Raw genomic sequence first — 26,747 nt, 5'->3', positions numbered from 1 at the left:
TATTTTTATATTTATATTCAAATGTTATTTCCTTTCCCAATTTCCTGCCCATAAGACCACTAGCCAAGTTTTTGTTCTTGTTCTATTATGCCCCTTACACCTCATTTACGATCCATTGACCTGTGAGTCTAACCCAGGGAGAACAAAAGGGTTGTCCTTCCATTGATGCTTAAGAAGGACATACTCTGCCACATATGCAGTCCCAGCCATAGTTCTGTCCATGTACCTATTTTGAATATTCGTTTAGTACCAGAAAGCACTGATTCATTTGCATTGATGTTCATATGTGGTTAAAGCCCCTTCACCTCTTGTAATACTTTTTCAAAATCTACCAACAAGAAGTCCATTTTAAGTTCACTGGTTTGCCACTAGCACTCACTTCTGAATTTTTTCTAAGGAAAGATCTATATCTGGTTCCTGGCAGAATGCACTTCTTAGGTTCATCAATATTATCTAGTTTTGGTGGCATGCATATATATATATATATATATATATATATATATATATATATATATATATATATATATATATTCACACATGGATGGCTCCTGCAGTGAGGAAGTAAGGTGGAATTTTAACATGGATTCTGTTCAACTAGGTCAAGAATGTAGAATCCATGTTGGGGATTTGGCTCAGGGGAAGAGCGCTTGCGTAGTAAGCGCAAAAACCTGGGTTCGGTCCCCAGCTCTGCAAAAAAGAAATAAAAAGGTAGAATTCACAAATAAAAATGCAAAAGAGACTCCCTCCTGTTCTTATGAATCTACTGAAGTTGAGGGTTCCCTGGACATCAGTCATTCCTCTCCCGGCCCATCCTCCTGAATCTTTTGTTTGGCCTGAAGAATGAATCATGGAAAAGCATCCAAAACCCTGAAATCTTACCTGGGACACTGGAAGGTTGATACTGTAGTACTGATATCAAAAAGGTCAAGAGAACAAATTCGATACTCCATGTGGTCATTTGCTTTACTGATGTCTGAAATTTGTTTAAAAAAAATTAAGAATTTAGGAGTTTACTATTCGAAGTAGGTACACAATATTTACCCTGTCATACTCACTGTGTACCTAGTCCCCTTTTTTGGCAAAATCATTGAAATAATTGAATTGGAATACAATTTTTGCGTACACATTCAGGAATATATATAATGTCCCCTCTCAAGAAATGTAGAAAAAAATTATTACAATATTTCATCAATTGAAGGTCTGTACGGAAAATACTTGCCTTTGAAAAACAGAGAAAACCTAGGAAATTGAAGAGTATGTCACAGGAATGGACCAGTGAATAAAATTATTATCTGGAAGAATCTGTTCCACTCCATTTTCCTAGATCCGTTGTACCCATAACAAACCCCTATCTTTCTCTATTCAGAGCATGTAACCACTAATGAAACAATAGAAGTACTTAGCATTGGAGAGATGGAGTATGTAAAGGTTTCCACTGTGTCACAGGAGACACACCTGGAAAAGGCATGGTCAAATCTGTTCAATGTAAGGAAAGCTGTTTAGCAGGTAGGCCATGGCATCTCTCAGTGACATCATCATTAGGAACTGCCTGAAATGTCTCTTGTATCCTGGAGAGCCCTAGCTATTTCTGTGATGTCACAAGTGTTGTCCTGACTGCAACTGCCTTTCAGATATTCCCTCAGTACCACTAAGGTTTACTAATTGGCCTCTAATTCAGAGTAAACACCCATTTGGGAGTGAGAAGAAAGAGGGTAAAAACTACAGTGATGGGGAGAAAGAAGTTGGCCCTCTGTATTTGTATAAAAAAGGAAGAAATACTTGGAACATTGGAAAGCTCAGTGAGCCCTGGTTAGGGGTTGAGTGGGTTACCTGAAGAGATAGCCTTTATCTGAGACTTCAACATATGGGAATCAGGAACTGAGGTCCTCCCAGAAGCATCTGGACATCCCTGCTTGTTATGGTTCCTTGAAGTCAGAGAGTTTATATCATTAATTTCCTTATTCCAAAAGCCAGTTGTTGGAAAGGACACAGTTGTTTCCTGAGAGCTCATGGCTTTTATAATTTTTCCCAGAAGAGAAAGATCCTAAGGAAGAAGGGAAAGAAAAGTATTCTTTCCTCAGCTCAGAGTAAACTCCTCCTTGCTGTGGATCCCTATAGTGCAGTTTGGGTATGACACTGATATCTGGGAGAGAGAAGCGTTTCTAGTTGAGTCTTCATTATCTCATTATTTCCACTAGTATTATTCTGACTACCATTCCCTGTCAGTTACCCTTTAGATTTGTGAGTGAATAGGTGTTTTTAGCTGGCAGTTAACTTTTCCTTTTTCTCTCATTTTTTTATTTTTTATCAATTTTTATTGCTTTTTCTAATTGGATATTTTTATATTTACATTTCAAATATTATTTCCCAGATTAATATCCATGAGATCCCTAAACAGTCCCACTAACCTTCTTCTATAACCCCCTTACTACACCTTGACATTCCCTTGAACTTGGAGGCAAACTAGGGAGGAGAAAGGGCTTCTCCTTCCATTGTGACCCAAAAAAGCCATCCTCTGTTACCTATGCAGCTGGAGACATTGGTCTGTCCATACACAGTCTTTGAATATTGGTTTAGTACCAGAAAGCTCTGCTTAGTTGAATTGTTGTTCTTATGTGGTTTAAAGTCCATTCAGCTCTTGTAATCATTGCTACAAACATGAGGTCCATTTTCAGTTCTCTGGTTTGCCACTAGCATTCACTTCTGTATTTGACATGCTCTAGCTGTATCTCTCATGAAAGAGCTGTATCCAGTTTCTGGCAGAATGTTCTTCTTAGCTTCAACAATCCTATCTAGTTTTGGTGCCATATATATATATTCTTTTGCTGGTTCCTACCACTATGAATTTTGATGGAATATTTACTTGGATTCTGTGTAACTAGGTCAAGAATATAGGATCCACAAATGACAATGTCAAATAGACTCCCTCCTGTTCTTATAACCTATTGAAGTTGAGGTTGAGGAGTTCTACTCCTGGAAAGGGCACCCTCAACTCTGGTCAATGTAAGTGAAGCTGTTCAGCAGGTAGGCTGTGGCAATTCTCAGTGGCATCATCATTAGGCCCTCCATGAAAAATCTCTTGCACCCTGGAGAGGTCTAGCTTCTTCTGTGATGTCACACGTGTTGTCATGACAGCAACTGCCTCTCAGATATTACTTCAGTACACCTAGAGTTTATTAATTGGCCTCTAGTTCAGAGTAAAGTGCCATTTGGGAGGGAGAACAAATATTATGAAGAGATCAGAGATGGGGAGAAGGAAACTGGCCTTCTGTCTTGGTATAAAAGGAGAAGAAATATGTGGTCGATTGGAAAGCTCAGTGAGATCTGGGTGGGGTAGAGTGGGTTCTTCAAGGAAAGAGTCTTGATCTGAGCCTTCCACATATGTGAATCAGGAGCTGGGAGCCTCTCAGAATCATCTGGACTTACCTGTTCTCATGTTTCTAAGAAGTCAGAGAGTTTATATCATTACTTTTTTTTCTCCCAAAAGGCAAGTCCTGGGAAGGGCATCATTGTTTTCCTGAGAGCACATGGGTTTTATTCTTTTTGCCCAGAAGAAAATGTGGTGAGGATGACAAAGTATTGTGAACGTATTGAAGACGAGAATTGTGTCCTCAGCTCAGAGTAAACTCCTCCATGCCTTGGATTACAACAGTTCAGGTTGTTTCTGACATTGATATCTGGAAAAGTGAACTCCTTCTGGTTAAGACTTCATCGTCTCAGTTTTTCCACTCTTATTTCTCTTATGTCACATACACAAATCCTACAAATAATTGACTTGCTCTTTGTTTTTGGGGGATGCTGGATTGATCCAAGAGATGAGGCGTAGACTCCACAAATTAGTTAAAACCAATGTCAATAAAAGAAATCAGAATTCCTCTTCTCTCTTGAGAAAGCGTTCTGTGCATGAGCAATGCTTACATTTTAAACTTTAAGAGCTATGACTTGAAAACAGTAACAACTGAATCCCACTCTTCAAACAGCATTTCTCAGATATCTAGTGACTCAACTTTGATTTCATGTACTTGTAATTGCTCAGTTCTCATGATTGTAGGATTGAACTAGGTCATTACTGGACATAATTGTGTAGGGACAGTAAGAGCTTTGACAATTCTTCAAGTTGGAAAACCTAAGAAACCATCCTAGCAACAGCTTAATCCAAAATGGAGAAATCTGTGCTTGTGTAAAGCCCAGAGTTCTTGGGCACACCAATCTCTTGAAATATTGATTCTGCCAAACCCATTAGACTGCTTCTGTTACTCTTAATTGTTTTAATCTCATGAAATTTTTGCCTCTCTCCTTTTCTCTCTTTATAAATATCCCTCTAAACATGTTAACACTTTGCACTTTAAAAGTTGTCTTTTGTCCTATAGTAGAATATTTATAGTCAGATTCTTGAGTTTCATAAAAGTAGGTGATTTATTGTAGTAAAATATTCTATTCACAATTTATTGTATTAATTTATTAATTCATCAAAAACTGACCTATTTATATTATCTACTTATCCTTTAAACTATAAAAGCTTTGATTTATTGAAGTCTTTACAGTCTTTCAGAATATTGGCTGTATCACTCTTATATGTATTCAGGATGGATCATGTGTACTTCTTATGTCTTCTTACTAATAGTATGCTTTGTAACTATGCCAATCCATGATTTTTGTTATATATTTTAAGACTATTTTGAGTGCAATATTTCCCTGATTTCTCTCCCGTAGTTTGAAATTGTAATACAGAAGAGTTAATGAGTTTTTTTGTATTAATTTTGCATTCCACTACCTCATGAATGTATTTTCAGCTTTAAGAAACTTATTTTTTCAGAGAAAAATTGTCTCTATTTATGATCACTTCTAGCTAATTCACAGTGGTCTTGGCATTTTAAATATTTTTATCCACAATATTTTATTATATATTATCAGATTATTGTGAGGGTATTTTTCAATAGATTTTCTAAAAGTATGATTTGGATTGGTGTAAATGAAGGCTAAGGAATTTTGTGTGTCCCTATTGTATTCTGCTTTTATGAATGTATTTTGCACTCTTAAGAGACAGATACAATTTTAGAGTTTTTAAAATGGTACCATGATATCTGCATATGAGAACAATTTAACTTCTTAATTTTTATTGTATTACCTGGATCTTCTTCAGTTGTCATAGAGCTTTAGCTAAAATTAAAAATACTGTATTACATAGGTATGAAACCAGAGTATATACTTTTCTTGTTCCTGATTGCAGTGGAACTGCTTTGAACTTTTCTCCCTTTATCACAACGATAGTGGTGGGCTTGCTCTACTTTGCCTTTATTATGTTGAACTATATCATCTATAGCTATAACTTCTCCAGGACTTCTGCCTTGAATGAATATATTATTTTTACCAGTAATTTTTTAATTTTTTTTGCACCTAATAAAATAATGGTGTCTTTGTGCCTTTTATCATTCTATATACTACCGTACATTTGTGTGTATACATATATATATATATATATATATATATATATGTATACACACACACACAAAAACACACACACACACACACATATATATATATAATATGATATATATATGTGATAAACCAACTTGTATGTCTCGCATTTAAGAACGCTTACCTGGTTGAAGAATAATTTTAACTTCGTCTTGAATCTGTTAACAAGGATTCTATTGAGAATATGTATGTATCAGTGGAAATTAGTCTGTAATACTCACTCTTCCTCTCTTTCTGTCAGTAGTCTGTAATTCTTTCTCCCTCTCTCTGTACCTTTCTGTTTTCTTCTTATCCTCCTGTCTCAATCTTTCTCCTTTTTTCTCTGTCAATTGTTGGATAATACCAGATTTAAAATAGAATTTTAATGTATTCAATGCTTTTGTCCACTTTATGGAATAGTCTAAGAAACTGTCAATGCTCTTTAAATGTCTAATCAAATTTTTAAACTGAATACATGTGGTCCTATGATATTTTCGGTGGGAGATATTAAATACCTGACTTTGTGTCATTGTTTAGTATAGTGCTGTTTAAATTATGCACATTGAGCTGATTTAATATTGGTATAACAAATACATATAGTAAATCATTAATGTTTTAAAAATATTATAGATTTCTGACTGTAAATATAAAAAGTGTTTTCTCCACGTCTCCTCTCTTCTCTTTTATTTTGTTAATCCCACTCTTTCTTTACTTAATTTGGCCTGAGGTTATGAGAATCTTGTTAATACTTTCCAAGAATGAACTCTTCTTTCATTCATTATATTGTTGTGTTCATTTTATTGATTTGAGCCATGATGAGTTGGATATACATATTATACCCCTTCCAAAAGGCTTAAAAGCCATCCTGAAAAAAGGGCAAAGAGACTGTAGGTGCAAAATTGTGGGTTACATCAGAGGGAAATCGTGTCTTCAGGATATGAGGAGTGCTGTCCTCATGACACAGAGCAGCTGTGGTTTCCTGCACAGCATCAAGCCAGTCAACAGTCAAGAGTGCAGTGAAAAGGCCTGAAAGCTGTTACTCCTAACTGACAGACTGTGGACAGTTAGTGTCTTCTGATGGAGGTTTGATCATTAGTTGTAAGGGTTTATCATGGGGTTATTAAATAGTATTTTAATGTAGAAGTTACAGAAAAGTAGGATTCAAAGAAATAGAGTGTTGTGGGTAAAATTATTGGGAAAAGTGTCATCAAAATACTTTGGTGGAAATTCTCAAAAAATTAAACAATTAACGTCTATTCTACAATTTTATGTACATACAGAATGTTTTATTACATAGGGAGATTTTATGAAGTGACCTTAATGAATTTTGTTAGCTACAACAGATCTGCCAATTCTGTGAGTTTAGTGGGAGCACATTATATGATTTGACCTTAGTAAATTTAATTTAAAGTGGCTATTTTCAAAAATACTAAGCATTATTTGCATGTACACATTCAGCAATGAGCTTCTATTAATCAAAATAAAAAACTAAAGAACTATATATCAAGAAAAAATAATTAAATTGGGCTACATATCTAAAAAATATTCACAATTGAAGAAACTCAAATCAATAAGAATCTTATGGCAAATATGTATCATCCTTTTACATTATGGAAATGCAAAACGAAATTATTCTGAGATTTTTCATCCCTTTCAGAATACTTAGTTTAATAACACATGAGCCAACTTACCTTTACTGTGTTATGGAGAAAAGGGGAATATTCATATTCTCCTGGTGGGAAGGCAAACTTCTATAACACCTTTTAAAATCAATATGATGTTTCTTCTGTAATATGGAAATCAATATGCCTAATGATATAACTCGAGGGTATATGTCCAAATGTTGATTCATCCTAGTATATAGACCCTTGATAATTTGGAAATATTCTAGTTGTTCCTTAACAAATGAAGGCATAAAGAAAATGTGGTGCTTTTACAGATTGGAAAAAAGAAAGCATGTAATTTTCAGGACAAGGAATGTATCTTGAGAATGTCATCATAATGAGGTAATCCAGATAAAAAAAGAAAAATGGGATACAAATTCACTTTAATCTGAATGTTAATTCTCAAAACGGTGTATCTGTATGATCAGCTTAGTGCCCCTTCTGCATTTTGGGAAGTACAAATGTTCTTAAGGATTTCTCAGGGACACAGGAACAGGAATGTCAAATGTGAAGAAAAAGGGAAGAGGGCAACAATGGAGGGAATATAGAGAAGTACAGCAAAAATTGAGAGGCATTTGAGGCATTGAATGGAAACCTATTGTGATAGAAATACAAAATATTTTTTTAATTATAAATCGAGGTAACTAAGGATTTATAGCTATAAGGACAGGAGATAAAACGTTGATTGGGTATATCTACGTAAAATTTCAAAACTAAGTATTTTATGAAAATTATGGATTGCAACATTAAGTACACCTGAAACATTACAGATAATGAATAAATAGTCCTTAAGGGGACAGATGTGATTATGTCTATTTTAAAAATAATATCTTATATTATAAACAGTATATTCATTTGTTTATATTTTGAATGTCATTGCCCAAACTGGTATTTTTCTTGAATTCCCAAACCCATTTTGATCCTCTTCGTTTCTAATATGGTACTCCCCCATCTCCTTGCCCACTTCCACTTTAACCCTCCAACATCCCCCTTCTCTGGGATATGACGTCTCCACAGGACCAATTGACTACCTTCCCAGATATGGCAGATGAGGCAGTTGTCTTCTCCATATGCTCTACGGTCTATGTAGCAGAACCCATTGCCTGAACCAAGTATTTTCTAGTTGGTAGTAAATTTCCTGAGTCTCTGAAATGTAAACTTAATGAGTCTTTTGTTCTACATATTAGACTCCAATCTCCTTCAGATCCTTCAGGCATTCCCCTAACTCTTCTTTTCTGGCTGTCAGGTTCTGTCCAATGGTTAGCTGTATCTACATCTGTCATGGTCAGATGATGGCGGAGCCCCTCAGAGGACATACATATTAGGGTCTTATATGCAAGCACATCTTGAAATCAGGAAGAGGGCCAGGATTTAGAGTCTGTGGATGAAATGATTCTTATAGTGGGGTGGTCTCCTAAGGCTCTTCCCTTCAGTCTTTGCTCTGTTTTTGTATTTGCATATTTGTAGGCATTGGATATATATAGAATAAAGATTTTGAACTGTGTGGGCAGCACCATTCCTTCACTGGGGGGGCATTCCTAGCTACAGGTGGCAGTCTCTAGTGGTTCTATCTCTATCCTGCTTGGTATTTCAACTACCATCATCCCATTAGGTTTATGGGATCTTCTTGCATCCCTGGCACCTGGGACATTCCTGGGGATACCCAAGTTCACCACCCAACACTGATGCTTATTGTCATTTATTCCACTTTTCCGCTGGAATCCTCTCTTGTCTCTTTTCATTGTTGCAAATCCCCCCACTTTGTCCATCATTCTCTACCTCTAAATAAGTCCTTCCATCCCTCTGCCTTCCATGATTATTTTCTTCTCCCTTCTAAGTTGGTTGCATGCATCAGCAATTTGGCCTTCTAACGTGTTACCCTTCTTGTGGTAAATGGTCTGTATAGTGGGAATTCTGAGCTTTGGGGCTAACATCCACTTGTCACTAAGTTCATCCCGTGTTATTTCCTTTTTTATCTCTAACTTCACTAATTTCCAGCTCCATTCCTTTGCCTAAAAATTCTAGGTGTCCTCATTTTTAATACCTGAGTAGTGTTCCTTTGTTTAAATATAACACACTTTCTCTATTTATTCCTCAGTGGAATTGAGCTATATCACACTTGTTTCCAGCATTTGACTATTGTAAGTAAGGCTACTGTGAACCTGATCAACCACATGTCCTTGTTGTATGTGGATCATGTTTGTGTATATGTGTTGAAGTGAGTGGTAAAGCTGGTTCTCCAGGTGAAGCCATTTGCAATTTTCTCTGAACCTCCACATTGATATCCAAAGTGGCTGTACAGGTACTAATCTCACCAGCGATAGACGAGTGTACCTCATTGTCTACATCCTAGCTTAGTCTGCTACTGCAACAGTTTTATATCTTAATCATTGTTATTGGTGTAATGTAGAATCTCTGGTTCATTTTGATTTGCCTTTTTCTGATAACTGTGGATGTTGAACATTTCTTGATGTTTTTCTCAGCTATTGATATACCTCAGTTGAGAATTCTTGGTTTAGCTCTCTAACCAATTTTAAAAGTTTGGATATTTGGTTTTCTGGGACAGTAAGGAAGGTGATATCAATGTGGAGGGGACAACCACTATAAAAGGTGAGGGGAAGAGGTTAGGGGTGATGGACAGGAAATATAAAAAGAATTAAAATGCACATAATTACACAATTTAATAAAAATGGAAAAAAGTAATCTTCCACTTCTAACATTTTACTGTTAAATAAATGTAGCTTTGAGATTTTATAAAATTTATATCCTATGGAAATTAAAATTGTATATGCACATAGAAGACAAGTGCTCAGCACTGTGTGTGCTGGTTATCTGGAGCCTGAGAATTATACTTGTGTTCTAGATCTAACTTTTAGAATATTTTTAGGACTGTTTTTAAAAATTATTTGTACAAAATATCTGAGCCTGACACTTCTATGTTGAATATGTCCAACTGTTTTTACAAAGATACAGAAAAGTTACTTAATCTTTTCAAAAATTTGTCAAATATATTTCAACACTGACTCAATATGAATTAGGGTGGATATTATAAGGTATTATTAACCTACTGTTTTCATATAAAAGCAAATTCTGTACCTAGTAATTTATTGAATCTTTTTATTTTTTATACTTTATGAAATATCAAAATCTACATTTGCATCCCATTATCATTTACTTATAATATTAATTTCATATATTGTAATATGGCATAGATGCAGTGGAAAATGGGAGAAATATGAGGACTGCTGAGAAGCATACAATCTCCTCTTTGTGAAGCTTGGCATATATCAAAATCAGAAAAGTAGAGTGACTGAAAGTCATATGTAAAAACGAAATTATTACAAATTGTGTATATGTATGAAAATGATAAGCAAGCTTCATCTTTAAGATTTTTAGTATTTAAAGGGAAAGTTACTTTAGATTGGTTTTATTGGAGGTCTTTCTGAGGAGATTATTAGTTCTTAGTAACAAATGCCCACAAATATGATACTGTGCTATGTTTATTATTTTAAATTAATAATACCTGGATTAGGCACATGCTGGAAGAAGTTTCATCCACTATACTCCTGTCTGTTTAGAGATTGGATATACCAAAGATGAAAAGGGTTATCTTCGGTTCCTTATTGAATTTATTTAAATAAATGAATGTTTTAAAAAAGAAATATTAAAGAATATAACCATAACTGAACAGATTTTTGTCACAGATTATTGTTTTGTTCTCAGTATAGAGTTATTTCATTAAAGAGTCATGCATATTGTTAGTTTATCTGAGCCATTCATCACATTAAATCATCCAATAACCTTCAGCATGTTCAAGTTATCAACATCTATATTGTAACATGTACCAAATTTCAACTTTATTTTCTTTTCTGCTCTATTACACATTGATGCCATTTTTTCTAGTATTTACCATGGATTTATAAATAAACCTGCTTATGTAATCCACTCAGAGTAACGTGTAAATATTCTTCAACAACTTTCACTCAATATGAAAGTTCAGGTCTTTTACACTTTTTTTTTTTTTTTTACAATTGCATGAAGCACTTCCCTGCATGAGGTCTTCTACAAACTCTTCTTCTTTTCCACAAGTGTTCCTCCTATGCTTCCTGTCACATAGACAGCTTTCAGTTTTAGGTCTGAGAAGAACCAGCACTTTGTAACAACTTTGTTTTTCTTGTCTAAAATTTCATTGGAACAAACTGTTGGTACATAATTTACTAGGGGAAAAATAGATCATTTTGGTTTTGGGGATTTAGCTCATTGGGAGAGTGCTTGCCTAGCAAGCTCAAGGCCCTGGGTTCGGTCCCCAGCTCCGAAAAAAAATAAAAAGATCATTTTATTATCTCATATAACGAGCATTTAAAAAATGATTGATGTTGAAAATAGTACTGAAAACAGAGAAGGGGATAGTGATCACATTTGTGACAGAGAAATAATAGTTACCTCTACGAGAGCAATGTTAGTAAAGATTAAAAGTGATTCATCATGAATAATTTTCATGATAGCATATGAGGATCTATTAGAGACTTATATAGTGATAGGATTTGAGGTAGAATTCAGAGCAGGGTGTAAATTGACGGTTGATTTGAACATGGATAAAAAGTATGATGTTATGCATTTAAGGAACAAAGACAATATGATGGAATAATTTGACAGATTGATGTAAATGAGGTTAAGTATTTCATGTTTTTATCTACCTGGGTGGAAGTGTCAAATAGACATTTTATTTTAAAGATTATGTCTGATATATCTCCCTTAGGTATTAAAATATGAACAAAATTCACATTTAAAATTTTGCTCCATATTAGTAGATATTTTAATCTTTCAATACTAATTATTTCATAATTGATGATTCTAAGTTTGTGATATTTGTCTACTTATCATCTGTGATCTTTCATCAATGTAACTATGCATGTATGAATGTATGTATGTATGTATCTATATATCTATATATCTTTCTATTTATCACTCTGATCTATCACATATTGAAGTCATTTGATATAGTTTCTACCTCACATAGGTCTAATAGTATCCTGAAATTATATCACATGCTGGAAAAGCTAATTAGTTATGTCTCATGCTAAAACATATATACAGTCACATAACTAAAGTAAATATTTGTGTTTTTATGAAAAAGATAAAAAATTTGATAGCAAAAAAATTAATGACCCATATTGAATCTATTTTCTGAGCAGTACTTTAAAATGAATCAAAATTAATGAAGCAGCTTTTAAAATTCTTGAGTCCTGATGAATATATGAGAAAAATTTCATAATATTAGAAAATAGAGTGTATTTGTATGTTACATATATATACACATATACACATACAAGTATATATACATATATATACACTCATGTGGCCACATACACATATATACATATACACATATATAAACAAGTATACAAAATATAAACATATGTCCTTATGTACACATACACATATATACAAATATACACATACATACATACATACATACATACATACATCTATACCTACATACATACATGCTTTTACAAAGCAAAATCCTTGCTTTAAAAGAATTTTCCTAGGCATGACGTATATGGTTTAGTCAAATAAGAGTAAAATGATGTTATTGCTAAATGGCTCTGTCTTAGTACTCATTTCTGCTGGTTTAACATGATGATGGTTCTACCAATCTGACTTCTATGTACTTGGGGATTGAAATGATGTCCTTTGCTACTCTAACTCAATCATACACTTTCTCCAAAAATAAGTCATTCCTTATCCCTACAACTAGATGGCATGTGCCTTTAACCACACATAATAGGAGAATTAACAGAAAAGCCTCATGTCTTACAAACATTATTTTATAAACTTGCTTGAAATCATAGTTTTGATAATTATCATTTTGACCAAAGGCACCATCAGGCTTACATATTCACCTTTTTCTAACTAACTGTATTTTATTTAATACAAGGGTAAGAATAAGTTACTGCTTTTGAGGTGGTTTTAAGAGTTTGCAGTACCATTACAGATCATAGATTGTCAGTGTTTTTAAACTTTTTATATTGGAAACATGGTCAAAGGATCTACACTGTCTTGATTTTTCTCCTCTCATCACATATTGAATTACCCATTTCAACATTAGCAGCAATAGGTGTAAATGATTGGAATACCCTCTATCCCTCTGAGGAGAAAATGATGCACAGGATTACTCAGCTACAGTAATATATTTGTAGCAGCAACAAACATTGCCAACATCTTATATTGTTCCAATCGAAATCTATCTATGCAGACTTAGAGAAACAAATAAAGCAGCAGCAACAATGTTTGTGGATCTTGAGTCTCTGCTGATCTTCAATTCCCTGAGAGAAGCACAGCATAGAACTTCTCTCTGTCCAGGTTACTGACAGAAGCCTGGCTGTCCTACTAGGTTGTGCCACTGCTGCTGTTTCCTGTTTGTTATGACAACTCTACAGAACTGAACTAATAGTGTATTCATGAAATGTTTGCTAATGGAACAAGCTACGTATTCCAACTTGAGAACAAAAATTTTGCTTTCCAGAAAACACAGATGGGAGTTGCTCCAATGAACTTTTCTAAACAGGGCCACCACCCACAATCCACAATACCCCCCATCCTTTCTTTTACCTCTGGTTGCTGGAGGGCTACAGGAATGTTAAGCTTTTAAGAGTCATCAGCAAATATTGATATTTGGAAAAAATTAAGTTTATCTTGAAGAAATATGAGCTGTGGGCTATCCTTGGGGTGTAATATCACTCAGGCATTTGACGTATGCTACATGGAAGGAACCTGAGGATGCCAAGTTAACAGCAAAATGACTGATATTTTCTGGTGCTGCATATATCAATGAATATAAAGTTTTTTATCAACAGTGGTAAGAAGCAGGAGGTTTGGCGTCTGGGAGGAGAGAGAAGGAAGATGGTTACTATGTGTAAAATGCATGGCATCTCAGCTCCATAAATTCAAAGAGATCTGGGTCAGAGAGGGAGTGACAGGCACACACCAGAGATTCTGAGCACTATACCAAAAGTGGTAAAATGCTAAGTTTTTTGCTGTATATATTTTGATACCAAACCAAACCAAACCAAACAAAACCAAACAAAACAAACAACAAAAAAAAAAGAAATAAAGAACCATGATTGTGTATAAAGATCTGCTGGAAGTAATTTGTCTGAGGCTCTCAATATTCAACACTAAATAAATAATCTAAAATAAATGATGACCCACTCACTCATGGAGCTGGCCACCAAGTAATATTGGCAATAGTCTTTTGAAACAGCACTGAAACCCATGGCAAGTGTTCACTGCACAATATGTGGAAAATATTTGCATGTTTTTTTTTCAGTGTGAATCAAGCTCTGGTTGCATGTGTTCATGCATTTGTGTGAACATTCAGCTTCCTGAGGTTCAGGCTCACTGACCATTGATTTCCTGCTGCAAGGACAGCACTGTCAGCATTGAATCATAATAAGCTGTTGTCCAGTGAATGAAGAAGGAAGTGAGGGACTAAATACCAATCAAAGAGTACACATGGAAGCATCCATGGCTTCAGCCTCATATGTAGAAGAGGATGTCATTTTCCGGCATAAATAGGATGAAAGGCCTTGGTCCTATGAAGTCTGGTTTCCCTAGTGTAGGGGAAGGCCAGAGTGTTGAGGTGTGAGTGGACAGGCAGGATTGGCAGCAAACTCACAGAAGCATGGGGAGGGTGGATGGGAAAGAGAGGAACCAGGAAGGCTATAACATTTGAAATGTAAATAAATAAAATATCCAATTAAAAAAGGACATGAGTGAGAAAGGAACAGGAGGCTAACCTCAAAGAAATGAGAGCTTCTAGATGCTGGCTTAAGTTAAAAGATTCAAGAATCTTCATTATATATGAAAGACAAGGGTCAGCAGACTATAGCATTTCATGTTTTTAAAGGAAAGTAATTGAAATAATAGTTTCATTTTCTTATATGAACACACAAACTCATTCGAAAGAAAAATAGACAGTTGGTATTATTGGTTTTATTGGTTAAGAAGAATTGGCATATCTTCCAACATAGCTTAAACCACTATCAGAAAGATTTTTATGGGATAAGACAGCAATAGAGAGTATTGGGTCAGTGTTGGGATACATGTATCTTCCATGTATTTTCAGTCACATACAAACAGCTTTTTAAACTGTGAAAATATAAAATTATTAATTGATTGAATGAAATCATACGATTTTAATTCCTTACATGAAGCAGTACTGTTTCTGTATAAGACTTTCACAATTAGAATAATATTACGAGTTGAATTCATTTAAAAAATTTTTAAAAGTGCTGTGGTATAGTGATGGAATACAGCATCTAAAGTCTTACTGTCTGGGATGGAATACTGGCTCTCCATTATCTAATCATAAATCAAATAAGAATTTAAAGAGACAAGTGCCTCTGAGAAAACACTCACTATAAAATATAAAATGCCTTATACATTCAAAAGAATACTATAAATATTTTAGATCTTCTAAAAGGACATAAGGATGATCATTTTAGACTGGGTTCATATTGCCATACAATATATTTTATTTAAATTTCAAAGCTCACACGTGTGAAGTTTTGTTGGTCAGAACTGTTTTCAAGCTATAAAGCTTTAATTTTCTACCTGACTTACTGCTTTAATTCTAATTGATTGATTTTTATTGCAACATTCTATGTTGCCAAATTTTTGTCTGCTCTGTGATAGCAACAACCATTTGTGTGCAGGTGTATTTGTCAAACATGTAGAACCAGAATAAATCTGTTGTGTCATGGTGAATGGAATTACAATAGGTAAAGTTTATATGATATATTTTGATATTAAGTACATGCATAAAGAAACTCTGTAGTACATATATTTTTGCAAAATTGATTGTAAATATTTTGAGATAAAAATGTAAGAGCATGTTATTTGAGAAAATGAGAAATCCCCATTGGCAAAATGCAAAAAAAAATTAAGATACTCATTCTGAATTGCAAGGGAATGCAAAATCACAATTAACAAGAGTAATATGATGGGATGGCTATTGTGTATGTAGTATTTCTATGTCACAAAATTTTACCCTTATATTAGTACTCATTTGTACATTAAAAAACAAAATAACCAAACTGAATTTTTTTCTTGTACGACAGTTTAAAAAGAACCCAAATGCTATCCTTTGAAATTCTTTTAAAACTTATTTTCCATTAGATAAATATCTCCTTTAATTAGAGTAGAATGCCTTTTTTCTATAAAACTTTTGCTAACTTGAGACATGCAAAAATGAATTTTCCTTTCTTTTTCCAAAAGCCAATACCAGCGTACATGAAGAAAGTCCATAAGTAGTGAGAAAGATCATTCCTGAAGTTCTTCAATAATCGTTTCCTTTTGTAAGTGAAATTTTTCCAAGTGTGTGAAAATTAATCTAACTATTGTCATTTCCATCAGTAGATGTAGAAAAAACAATGATATAAAAAATGGAATTCACTGCTACAGTAAACTCATTAAAGGTAAACCATTCCTGCAAGCTACAGAAACTTTTCCAAGCAATTCCAATTGAAATTCTTACACAAATTCTTTTTATAATATATGTAGTAAACAAAACACTCCCATACAAACAGTAATATCTTTGGACTTAAGTTCAAATTAAATTCAAACTTTCTCTCTATATAGAGTCTTATTCATTAATCTATTATTACTTTGGAATGAATAAAAGATAATATGGATTGTGTTGGGTAGCAGGCAGCAATCAGAAGGCTCAACCTCTTTGTGGTAATCTAATAGATATGAATTTCATTACTCCATGAATGTTTCAGCAAGATTCTTCCCTTTTAATATTCCCAGTCTTTTGATTTGTTTCCAGATATCACGGATCCCATAATGGTTGGACTAAAAAGGGTTCACTATGTCATGATAGTAAACTTAGTCTTAGAAATTCCCTGTTAGTTGCTACCTCTTGAATAAGGACGTTTGAATCAGATCATGCAACTTGAATCCACAGAGATGTCATCCCTGCCAAAATCATTGCTGAAAATGGAATTTGAAAACAGAAATTTTGAGTACACATTCAGCAATATTTATAAAGTCCCATATCAAGGAATGTACAATAAGAAAGTAAAATACAGTATTCATTCAATTGAAGGTCTGTTGGGAAAAACTTGCATTGGAAAACAGAGAAAACCTACAAAATTGAACTGTATTTCATGAAAAGTACCTGGGAATAAAAAATTATTATTCAGAAGAATCTCCTCTACTCCATGTTACAAGATCTTTTCTATCCATTCCAAGCCCTTGAATAACATATTCTTTAGAGAGATGGAGTGCATAAAGGTTTCCACTGAATCTCAGGAGACATACCAGGAAAGGGCACCCTCAAATCTAGTCAATGTAAGGAAAGCTGATTAGCCAGTTGGGCATGGCAGTTCTCAGTGACATCATGATGAGGATCTGCCTGAAAAATCTCTTGCAAGCTGGAGAGCTTTATCTTCTTCTGTGATGTCACAAGTTTTGTCATGATTGCATCTGCCTCTCAGGTATTCTTTCAGAACCTCTAAGGTTTAGTAATTGTCATTTAATTCAGAGTAAACAGCTATTAGGGAGTGAAAACAAAGAGGATGAAGAGATCAGAAATGGGGAGAAGGAAGATGCCTTTCTGTCTTTGTCTAAAAAAAGGAAGAAAGATGTGTGCTTGGAAAAGCTCAGTGACTCCTTGGTAAGGGTTGAGTGGTATCGCTGAACAGAAAACACTGATCTTAGCCTTCCACATGTGGGATTCAGGAGCTGGGGTCCTCTCAGATGCATCTGGATATCTCTGTCTTATGGTTCCTGGAAGGCATAGTGTTTATATTATTCATTTCTTTATTTCAAAGGGAAAGTGTTGGGAATGGCACAGATTTTCCCTGAGAGCTCATGGCCTTCATTCTTTTTGTCCAAATGAAAAAGGTCCCACAGAAGAATGGAAAGGCAAGTATTGTGTCCTCAGCTCAGAGTAAACTCCTCCATGCTTTGGATTCCAAAAGTGCAGTATCTATCTGACTCTGATATTTGGGAGAGAGAAGTGCTTCTAGTTGAGACTTCATCATCTCTGTCTTTCCACTAGTATTACTCTGAATAACACTTTAGTTTTCTGAGTCAATAGGCATGATTAGTTGACAGTATTCTTATCATTTATATCATTCTTTTATTTACTTTTTGGGAAATTTTAGTGGTTTCTTAAACTGGATATTTCGATATTTACATGTAAAATAATATTTTCTTTCTCATTTTCCTTCACATAACATCCCTACATATTCACTATCCCTTCTTTAACCACACTTTCTGTCCCTTGAAAATCCCTTGAACTAGAAGATAATCCTAGGTTGGATCAAGGGCTTCTCCTTCCATTGGTGCCCATCAATGCCATTCTCTGCCACATATTTATTTAGGGCAATTGGTCTGTCCATGTAAAGTCTTTGAATATTGTTCTAGTACCAGGAAGCTCTGGTTCATTGGCAAAGTTGTTCTTATGGTGTTGAAAGCACCTTCAACGCTTGCAATCCTTTCTCAAAATCTACCAACAAGAGGGCGGTTTTCAGTTCACTGGTTTGCAACTAGCATTCACTTCTGTAATTGACATTCTCTAGCTATGTCTCTCAGGAAATATCTACATCCGGTTTCTGGTAGAATGCACTTCTTAGCTTCATCAATCTTTTCTAGTTTTGGTGATATATATATATATATATATATATATATATATATATATATATATATATATATATATATATATATATTGTATTTTTGGTGACTCCTACAGTATGAAGTTAGGTGGAATTTTAACATGGATTATGCACAACTAGGTGAAGAAGGTAGAATCCACAAAGGCATTGCAAAATAGACTCTCTCCTGTTCTTATGAACATATTGAAGTTGAGGTTTCACAGGTCCAGAAGCCATTCTTCTTTCTGCCAATCCTCCTCTATCTTATGTTTGGTCTTAAGAAAGGATCATGGTAAAACATCCTAAACCCTTAAATATGACCGTGAGACACTGCAATGTAGATATTGCAGATGATATCAAAAGCAACTAAAGAAGAGAATTCTATGCTCCATGTGGTCCTTTGCTTTACTGATATCTGGAAATTTTGAATAAAATAGGATTTCAAAGTTTATCATTTCATGTCGGTACACCATATTTACACTGTTATACTCAGTCTGTAGCTGTGCGCCTTTGTTGAGAAATCATTGCAAAAAATGGAAGTGGAAATGAGAATTTTTGAGTACACATTCAGCAACATTTATAAAATCACCTATCAAGGAATATACAATAAGAAGTGAAATACAATATTCATTCAACTAAGGGTCTGTAGAGAAAATACTGACCTTTGGAGGACAGAGAAATCATAGAAATTGAACTTTATTTCATAGTAATTAACCTGGGAACAAATATTATCTAGGAGAATCTCTAATATCCCATGTTCCTAAATCTTTTCTATCCATGCCAAGTCCCTGACCAAATTTCACCATTCAGAGCATGTAACCAATAACAAAGCAAAGAACAGTTTGCAGCTTTAGAGAGATGGAGTTCCTAAAGGTTTCCACTGTGTCACAGGAGACATACCAGGAAATGTCACCCTTGTATCTGGTCCATGTAAGGAAAGCTGTTCAGCATTTAGGCTATGGATGGTGTCAGTGACATCATCATTACGCCCTCCTTGAATACTCTATTTTAACCTGGAGATCCCTAGCTTTTTCTGTGATGTCCCATGTGTTGTTGTGAATGAAACTCCCTTTCAGATATTCCTTCAGGACCTCTAGCATTTACAAATAATCCTGTAATTCAGAGTAAACAGCCATTTGAGAGGGATAACAAAGAACATGAAAAGATAAGAGAAGGGGAGAAGGAAGTTGGTCTTCTGTCTTGGTCTAAAAAAAAAAAGGAAGAAATACATGGTCCTTGGGAAAACTCAGTGAGACCTTGGTATAGATTGAATGGGAATGCGGAAGAGATAGCCTTGACCTGAGTCTTCCACATCAAGAGCTGCGAGCCTCTCAGAAGCATCAAGACTTCTCAGTTCTTATGGCTTCTGGAAGTCAGAGATTTTATATCATTCATTTCTTTATTCCAAAAGCCAAGTGTTTGAAAGATAACAGATGTTTTCTTGAGAGCTCATGGCATTCATTCATTCTGTCAATTATAAAAAAGTCCTAAGTAAGAAGGAGAAGACAAGTATTGTGTCCTCTGGTCAGTGTAAACTTCTGTATGCTTTTGATGCCAATAGTGCAGTTTGTTTCTTATACTAATGTCTGGGAGAAAGAAGTGCTTCTAGTTGAGATTTCAACATCTCAGCCTTTCCACTACTATTTACACTGACTAACCCTTTAGATTTCTCAGTCAATTGGTGAGATAAGCTTGCAGTTTTCCTTTCTTTTATTTCTTTAATTTTTTAAATATTTTTTTAGCAAAACTCTCAAATCTCATCCTGGGTGACGATGTAGATTAGACCCATTAGATGAAATGAAGAATTAAAAAACTCTCCTGATGATGAAAGTGGTAAGGAAATCACATTGATGTATCATAAATGCAGTGCCAAGAGCAATATTCAGACTAGTCTGGGGAGATGCTGCCTTCATCAGAGACCACAAACCTTTAGTGGAGTATGATTCAGTACTAAACTGGGAAGGGAAAATGATGGTTGATATTGTTCTAGTAGATCTCACAACATGAATAAGTGTTTCTTCCAGATAAATGAATGATTATTGTAAAGCAAATCCCGGAATGAACTTATGAGACCCACCATTAGCCTGTGAAATAATGTGTTAAAGAAGAAATCTGTGTCTCTCCAGGGACAAACTGTTGCTTTCAAACCAACAGTAAAGTGTCCATTCTAGGAATGATACATAGATATATACACATTATAACAGGATGGATACAGAGTTTCTTCAGGTCCATGAATGAGGTATTCAGCAGTTGACCTGACTCAGCAATAAAGGTAATTTTTGCCAACACTTGAGACCTGAGCTCCTTCACTAGGAGCCCCATGATTGAAGGAAAGACCAAACTTCAGACTTTTCTCAGATTTTATTTAGTTCAGGTTTCATGGTCTTGGTCCTCAGAAGGAAAGACATCTTGTTTTCCAATTCTTGTTTATCCTATAATCCTTCTCTCTGATGCACTCATGCAAATAAATTACTGTGCATTTCATTGATAGGTTATTATTGCTATTTTAATTCTCTTGCCAAGAACTATAGAAAATAAGAATAACTGTATCAAAGCATCATACGAAAATCAGATTAAAGGAATGTGGCCATTGGAAATTTGTAACTGAGCTGAAAATCTTACTAGAGACAAACTGCTGTAGAAGGTCTTCTATAGATACCTGGTGTAGTAGTTGATGTTCCCCAACAGATACTAACGGATGAATTTCTCTCCAGAGGAATCAGACTAGTCACAATGATCACAGACTATGGACCACATAATTTAACAATGGCTGACTATTTGTAAAGTCCTAGAATGTTTTATTAGTTTATTAGTCCAATAGGCTAGATGTCTCATCTGGTCATTGGTATATGGATAAATCTTCAGTATGTAGGTTCTAATGTCTGTGAGGGTTTGGTAGCAATGTGACTGCAAGCAGGAAAGGTAAAAGCTTCTTTCTTCCATGTTTTCTATGGGGATTCAAATAGAATGCATGGTTAAGAATACATTGTGATTGCCATTCTCAAACAGACCAGTATCTTCAACTAAACATTCTTTTCTGGGAAGATGCATCCTGTCAGCATGGCTCATGTGTATGTGAACTGCAAGATCTTGTGTGGGAAGGCAGTCCTGTTCATCAATCCCAATTGCCCCTATTACAGAAATATCCAAGACTTCCTCAATCAACTCCTTTGCAAACATGGTCTTCTGAGATTTGAAGACATTACATCTACTAACAACACCAATGGGATTCAAGATTACTTACAAAAGCTCACTGGAGTGAGAATAGTTCCTTGGGTTATTATATGTAGACAAAGAATGCATAGGCAGACACAGTGATCTAATCTACCTGCAACAGAATGGGGAGCTGATGATGTGCCTGAAGCAGATTGGAGCTCTGCACTTATAAAAGGGGTGGCAGTAAAAGTACATGCTGACAGGAGACATTCAGACATGCTGAAGCCAGGCAGAGAGTTGATGTGCGTCACAGAAGATGTCAGCATTTTCTTATGATTGACATTTTCAACAAATTGGCTTTTATTCTATTACTCAGGGCAAAAATCGGTTGCTGTTTGCGTCAAAAATTGTGGTAGGGAAATTTAAGGGGCAACAGAGGTTTGATTATTCAGTCTACATGTGCTGACATGTCTCTACCTCTAAGTCTATGTTCCACAATCCAATGCATTTAAATCTACAGAGAATCAGTTACTGTTTCTCTACCATGCTGATCTGCTGAAGTCATTTTACAGAAGTCCACTTCCTAGTAATTATTAAAGGAATGAATATTGTGAAGTTGTTTATGATCTACACACAGGCCTTTCACACCCAAAGCATGTACCATCCCACTTCTGCATTTGCAGCTCTCAGCCATCCTACAACCCACAGAAGTCCACAATTGTATGAGGATGCTGTTTGAAAAACAGATGAATAGATTTATTATAGTTGTTCTTCACTGTACCCATATTAACACAGACGGCAGAGCATATGATGCATTCAGCTCTGTTTGTAGTGTTTAATTGCCCATAAAGTCCCAAAAAGTTGTGAGTTGATTCTGTCAGAGGACCAGCAAAGTCAAATATGAAATGCAAAATTTCAGAGCTCTCCTTCCAGGACTGTTTGTGAAAGAAGTTGTTTGCAAAACACTGTCCTAATAAATTTATTCCATTCTCACTTTGATATTTTGCTTTGATGTCTTGAAGTGACGTTTATTATTGATATGCAGGTCCCCTCGATGGTCTCCAGTGAGAAGGATACATTCCTCAAATGAATGTATCTGCAGATGCCTGAAAAAATATATATAACAATTAGATGTTGATAAAGTTCTAGGTTAAACATGCAACATCCTACTCCGAAGATCCATATAAGAAGTACATTTGACCTTGCCCTTATGCAGAAATTCGACACATATTCCCTTTGTCGTTGGAGTTTAATTAATCTCAGATGAATAGTTGACAACCAAGAATAGCATTTAGAATCATTTTACCCTCTTCACTAATAGTTTTGAGCAAATGGAACACTAAAAGATCACAAAGAAGAAATGGTTATAATCAAAAGATACATGTGGTTCAGCTCTAACTCTCATGGTCTAGGTGACTCTGGACACACTCATTATGGTCATGGATTGCTCTCATAAGACTCTGCAGAAGGTTGTTCCTACTGCCTCACTTTAAGCTCCAGGAAGACCAAGCCACCAGAGCTGATCAAGTTCCCTTAGAATGCACTTGAAAGCCAAATACGCTGAGGAACTTTTGATGTGCTTTAGCTCTATTTTCAGTTTTTTTTAAGCCTCTACCAAACAGCAGGCTACCATTTTTACTGCCTACTCAACACCTCTAAATCTGCCCTAGCTCAGTTGCTCAGTTGACATTAGTCATTGCTCACCACCCCAAGTATGCTCTCATCTTACTGTGTTTCTAACATCCTGCCTGCTACACCAATTGCCACTCCATACTAGATCTCACATGACTGGTAGCTCTTACTCCATCTGAAGTACTAAATACTTTCTCCACCCTTGTGTCTACTAACCTGCCTGCAGGAATACTAGATATCCACACAACTGGTTGGCCAAGAGCATCTTTATTGAACTATACAGAAACAATTTGGAAACAGGACCTTCAGTGTTCGCAGGATGATTCCTGATCTAAGAATCAAAACGAGACCATACAATACTCAATACATGTCTCCGGTTTTGGAAGGGAGATAGAGCAGTTAGAATTTCAGAGTTGAAATTCAAATAATTATAATATATATGTAGCATTAGTTATGCCAGGAAAAAAGGATCCAAGAAAGTGTAAATGGGTAACATTAAAGGCAAAAGAAAAACAAAAACAAAAACAAAAAAAAACATACTACAGCCAAGAATGTGGACCTGTCAGAAAGGTTGGGCTTTTTCCGGCCATCTGAATTTGTACTTGAAATTCTTCCGACCAATTATTGATCTCTGCATGTAGAAAAGAATAAAAAGAAAAAGAAAACAAAATAAAATAAAAAAATCAACAAAATGTAACAATAAGCAAAAGCAAAAGCAAATCAACCCCATTTCTAAAAAAAGAGGATCGAGTGAAGATTGTTTAAGGTTCTCATTTTCAACTACAACTACAAGCCACCAATAGCTTTCAATGCAAAAATTATTCATTATTTTATTTGAAACTTCTCTGTCGGTCAAAGAAACAAGGTTTATACGATGCAAAAACAGAAAACAGAAACAAATCATACTGTACAGCTCACCACTCATATTACTATGGTGACTGTGGGCAATGTGTAGAATACGTGTTTGACAACGGGTCTTGTGGTTTTCTATATGCTGGCAATATCTATGACTCTGATATGAGTTAGAGTCATCACAAAATCATCACTAAATGAACTGCTCCTTTTCTTTGGAGCACAAGATGTGGCAAAAACTTGACTGACTATGATTTGTAATTTGGACCTAGCATCTGTAGTAAAGCTAAGGCATCTGATGGAAAATCCTCCACCAAAACACTGGATCGTCAATGTTGTTGCCAGCCAAAAACCATGTCCTGAGTCTACCCTGCAATCTCCAGAAGAGGTTTCAAAATGTCAAACTTCACAAAATTTTATTTGTGGCTTTGTCTTGTTGTCATTTTTTATTTTAAATAAAGTGTGATTTCTGGCATAATCCGTCTAATTTTTCCTCATATAGAACTTCACTTTTGATCTCAAATTCCATTCATGAAGGGGTACTCTTATCTTTTGTTGGCTAAGTTTTCTATTTTCCTTTTATGGCTTGCTGTGATTGCTTATTGTGGCTGTCTAAATGATGCATTATTGAGCAACTGACTCCATCAGAATGGCTTGTAGGCATCAGTATTTTGCATTTTCTTGATGGCTAGATGATGTATGGGGACATTGCCCACTGTGGATGGTACCAACATTAGTAATCTGAGGAGGTTATAGAGAAAAGGTAGCTGAGCAGATTAGTAAGCAGAGTTCCTCTTAATTTTCATGCTGCTTCCGTGTGTCCTTTTCTTGTGTTCCATTATGAACTGTAACTTGTGAGGTGAAAAAAACCTTCAATTTCCCACCTTGGCATTTTTATGATTACTATAAATTAGTAGTACTATCAGAAACATTTGGCATTTTCTGGAGATCTGATCTGATAGTCTAGACTCCTGTTGCTATGTAACCTCACCTTTTAAATCAATAAATAAATCCTGGACGCTCCAATCCTTTGAAATATTCACTCTGACAACAACATCACACTGTGTATGTAACCCTTACATTTTTTTAATCTCATGATATTTTTCCTCCCTCTTTGTTTCTCTTTAAAATTATCTCCCTAATCATGCTAGCACTTAGCACTTTAAAGTTGTCCTCTGTCCCATAGTAGAATAATTATAGTCAAATTCTTGAGTTTCATATAAGTGGGTGATTTATTGTAGTAAAATTTTCTAATAAATATTTATTGCATTAGCTTTATTAATTAATTAACAATTGACATTATTATATTATCTACTTATACTTAAAACTATAAAAGCTTTGATTTATTCAAGTCTTTAAGGTCCTTTAGAACATCAGCTGGAACATTTCCATATATATTCTGGATGGATCATCATTACTTCATATGTCTTCTAACTAATTGTATGCTTTATGACTTTGCTAATCCAGGGTATTTTGTTATATATTTTAAGAGTGTTTCAAGTGGAATATTTCCCTGATTTTTCTCCCATTGCTTGAAATTGGAAAACAGGAAAGATAATGTGTTCTGAGTAATCACTTTGAATTCTACTATTTATGAATGTATTTTCAACTTTAAGAAACTTAATCTTTTAGAGAACAATTGTCTCTATTCAGGATCACTTCTATCTAATTCATAGTGGTCTTTGCATTTTAGATATTTTTATCCACAATATTTAATTTTATATTTTCAGATTATTGTGAGGGGAATTTTACCCATATTTTCTCACAGTATGGTTTGTATTGGCAAAAAGTAAAGCTAAGGAATTTTGTGTGTTCATATGATGTTCTGCTTTTATGACCCTATTTTTCAGTCTTAAGAGACTGATACATTTTTAGAGTTTTTAAAATGGTATCACAACATCTGCAAATGAGAACATTTTGATTTCTTCGTTTTTCATTTATATTCCCTGGATCTTCTTCAGTTGTCATATTGTTCTAACTAAAATTACAAATACTATAATACATAGGTATGAAACCAGTGTATATGCTTGTCTTCTCCTGCTTGTAGTGGAACGGCATTTGATTTTTCTCTCTTTAGCAAGATGATTTTGGTTGGCTTCTTGTACCTTGCCTTTATTATGTTGAACTATATCCTCCATACCTACAGCTTCCCCAGGACTAATCAAACTTGTATGTCTGGGATTTGAAGAAAGCTTATCTGGTTGAAGATTATTTTTAATGTTGACTTGAATCTGTTCACAAGTATTTTATTGAGAATATGTGTGTATAGGTGTAAATTAGTGTGTAATTCTCTCTCTTCCTCTCTTTGTGTCAGTCGTCT

The sequence above is a fragment of the Rattus norvegicus genome (genome assembly GCF_036323735.1).
Source record: "Rattus norvegicus strain BN/NHsdMcwi chromosome Y unlocalized genomic scaffold, GRCr8 chrY_unlocalized_27, whole genome shotgun sequence".
NCBI lineage: Eukaryota > Metazoa > Chordata > Mammalia > Rodentia > Muridae > Rattus > Rattus norvegicus.
This window is presented reverse-complemented; position numbering follows the sequence as displayed.